Source organism: Henckelia pumila, chromosome 1 (genome assembly GCF_033568475.1).
Source record: "Henckelia pumila isolate YLH828 chromosome 1, ASM3356847v2, whole genome shotgun sequence".
NCBI lineage: Eukaryota > Viridiplantae > Streptophyta > Magnoliopsida > Lamiales > Gesneriaceae > Henckelia > Henckelia pumila.
Genome location: NC_133120.1, coordinates 10,581,180 through 10,584,539, shown reverse-complemented (window position 1 = coordinate 10,584,539; position 3,360 = coordinate 10,581,180). Strand labels below are relative to the sequence as shown.

At 36.8% G+C, this 3,360-nt stretch overlaps 1 long non-coding RNA gene across 1 annotated transcript; it reads right to left on the bottom strand.

Moving 5' to 3' along the window:
* Nucleotides 1–931: 931 nt before the first annotated feature.
* Nucleotides 932–1,361, bottom strand: LOC140878251 (uncharacterized). Its single transcript, XR_012149322.1, has 3 exons — nt 1,245–1,361; nt 1,061–1,153; nt 932–989 (listed from the first exon to the last, which is right to left on the bottom strand). It is a non-coding gene; the product is annotated as an uncharacterized lncRNA (long non-coding RNA).
* Nucleotides 1,362–3,360: the final 1,999 nt, after the last annotated feature.

Sequence of the window (3,360 nt, the reverse complement as noted above, 5' to 3'; positions counted from 1 at the left end):
TCAATACCAAGTGCACAGGCCAAGCCACGTGAGAACCTACAGCATCACCAATAGTATCACATTCATTTGGAATTGGGAATGGCAGCTGTGCTGATTTCTCCACAGCCTCATCAATGGCGACGCACATACAATTTACGAGCAATGGAACTCCATGAAGTAAGTTACCACCTCCATTGACATGAACAATTGTACCATATGCAACTATAATATTAGATTCCAGTGTCAACGTAACCAACTTGCCCTATAAAACAAAGTTTTATCATGCTATAAATTGATTCAACTCCCGGGTGACATTCATTCAATTACATAATAACAGTAGCGTAGGCAATACCTGCAAGAAATCGTCTTTGCTCAGAATTTGCATGTCATCATCAATGAAAGTTTCATAATATGGGGCACTCTTTTCTGTTTTGATTTTGTCTTCATTCCTGAGATGTAACTTTACGGAGCAACTACCTTTCTCTTCAATGTCAGAGGTGCATGCACCATTTTTGAACATTTCTTCCAACTTTTTTATGCGTTCGTCTTGATCTGCAAGGCGAGTAGATTGTTCTGAAATCAATAGTTTTGCCTCTGACAACTCCTTTTTATGCTGCATCAATAAGTGGCCATCACCAGTAGGACTCTTCCATAATGTACCAACATTAAAGTAGACAGTTGGAGTTATATGACCTCCAACACCCCTGACACGTCCACCATGCTCTTCTGAATCAAGTAAATTTGAAAGGATATCCTTTTTTGACCCTTCAAAGTGCAACTTACCATCCCGTTTTTTTTGCACATATTCATCCTGTCAAGCACAAGAAATTTTTTTTTACCAAAAACCAGTTTAGTTGAATAAATACTATTGGAATAATGTACTTATTACATACAATCTTTTCTATTTTCATTTTCAGATCATCTCCTTCAACTTCACCCTCCTTATTCACCCGTCCTTTCTTCCAAATAAGAGCCCGATTGACATCATCATCATCACATAATTCACTTGCCTTCAAACAAGATAAAAAATATCAAATGATTGCCATTGTTATAGAAGATAGGTTATGAAAAAAATACTTACTATTTCATCAGCAAATTGTGCATAACCTTTACGGGATAGCCGATGTGGGTATATGTTCTGCATTCTTCTCTTCTTTTGCTCAGCACTTAAGTTCTAGATAATTCTCCACATGTGTTAATGTATCGGTATATATAATAATGACATGTTAAATTGTATTTAAGAACTAATTAATAATCGATCTTACAATGAAGTCAACGGACATGCGAGTGATTACAAAGGAACTCCAATCATCCCGTGGAATACCGTAGCCACTTGGCGGTTCTTTCAACTCCTCTGGTTTATCAAGCTTCGAGAAAATGAACTTCTCAGTTAGATGCGCCTTGTATTGCCGCCAATTACTATTCGCTGAATGCAAACAGCCCTTCCTCTAGCTTGGGCTAATATTGTATGTCAGCTGTAAAGAAAAATATATATCAACCCATACATAACATTTAATTTATTTAAACTGTGAAATACTTCTTACTTACATTAACTGATTCCCATATTAATTCTTTAACATCACTTGGAACTTGCTTCCAAGTCTTGTAACTGATCTTAATCTTTTCTCGAGCGAGAACTCCTATATAACTCTGCGTTTCAGCCGCAAACTCTCCTATTTGCTGTCCAATTTTATTGAACATTACATCCTTTCTAACTCCCTGAATCCTTTGCCAAACGACCTTATCCAAACGTGTACGTCCTCTAAAACTTCTTGTCATCTCGGTCTCAGTAGATTCCACCGGTTCTGCCTCATTGTTTTCAGCAGCTTTACCATTGTGATAACCCTTACGAAACTGTTCACGAGCTTCCATAGTGCCAGAAATTAGAAGATTATTCAATGCCAAATCAGACCTCAAGTTTCCCCAATGACAGTTCCTGCAAACGAAAAAAAGAGTGATAATGAAAACGAACTATAAATTTCAAGATAAAATACAAAGAAAATAGATTAACGAGATTTATATACTAAACAGTAAAAAAAGGATTTCAGTGGGTTACATTATGCATTGTCAACCCAAGTTCCATCACAATCTTCACGAATGCATGGTGGTTCATTTTCACCTTTTTCATCAACATCCAATGGTTCCATTGGTAGAAATCCTCTAGTAAAAGATTGATAATGAATTACAGAGTTTTCCAACACATCCTCAAATATGAATTCAATGTACTCCTTGGTAGGAGTAGTAAGTACAACATGCCATGTAGGATCTTGAGGATCTTCAATATAAAACACCTGCTTTGCTTGACTGGCTAAGATAAAAGAGTCAGATTTGAATCCAACTCTTTTCAAGTTCACCAACGTAAAACCAAGATCATCAACTTTAATGCCGTTATTATTCTCAACCCAATTATATTTAAACATTGGAACTTGATATTTGTGGTAATCGAGTACCCATATCTCTTGAATGACTCCAAAAAAAATCATGTCTGACACAACTGGATGTTGGTCCTTTGCACTGGCAACTTGCATTGTTTTTGCAATTAAGATTACTCCAGAGTTTTGAACAACTCGTGTATCATCACACTCTTTTGTATGATAAGTTACCCCATCAATCAGATAGCTAGAGTACTTTAACACTTGATTGCTAGGTCCACGGGCTATCCACTTCATTCTTTCTGATATTTGACAGGTGGAATGACCAACAAAACTTCCAACCTACATTTCACAATGTGATAAATTTTATCACGAACTTCAAAACTTATATTTCAATGCTTATGACACTTACACGGTCACGTAACCAGTTAGCAAACGCGCGGTTGTGCTCATCTTGTAACCACTTTTTGGACTTAGCTTTATTGGGAAATTTTTCATTCAGAAATGTCATGTGTTCCCTAATAAAAAAAAATAAATGTGTTTATGTTAACCAATAGATCAAAAAAGTTGAAAGAAAATACTAATAAGTTAGAGAAATTACTCGATATATGGATCAACGTCAACATCATTTTCCAACACATAGCGATGCGCTTGATGCAACTCATCAAGGCTAGTGGAGTGCACTACGCCACCAGATAAAGGCCTAGTAAGTTGTAATTGGCGATGCCTTGTTGGGATCCCAATTGTATGAACATTAGACATGTAGTCGGAGCAAAATTCCACAGCCTCTTCAGCAACGTAACATTCGGCTATACACCCTTCAGGCCGATTGCGATTTCGCACATAGCCTTTCAAGATCTTCATGAATCTTTCAAATGGGTACATCTGCCTATACCAAACAGGTCCACACAATTTTACCTCCCGCACAAGATGGACAGTTAAATGAACCATTATATCGAAAAACGATGGTGGAAAATATTTTTCAAGCATACACAATAGGGTAACAATC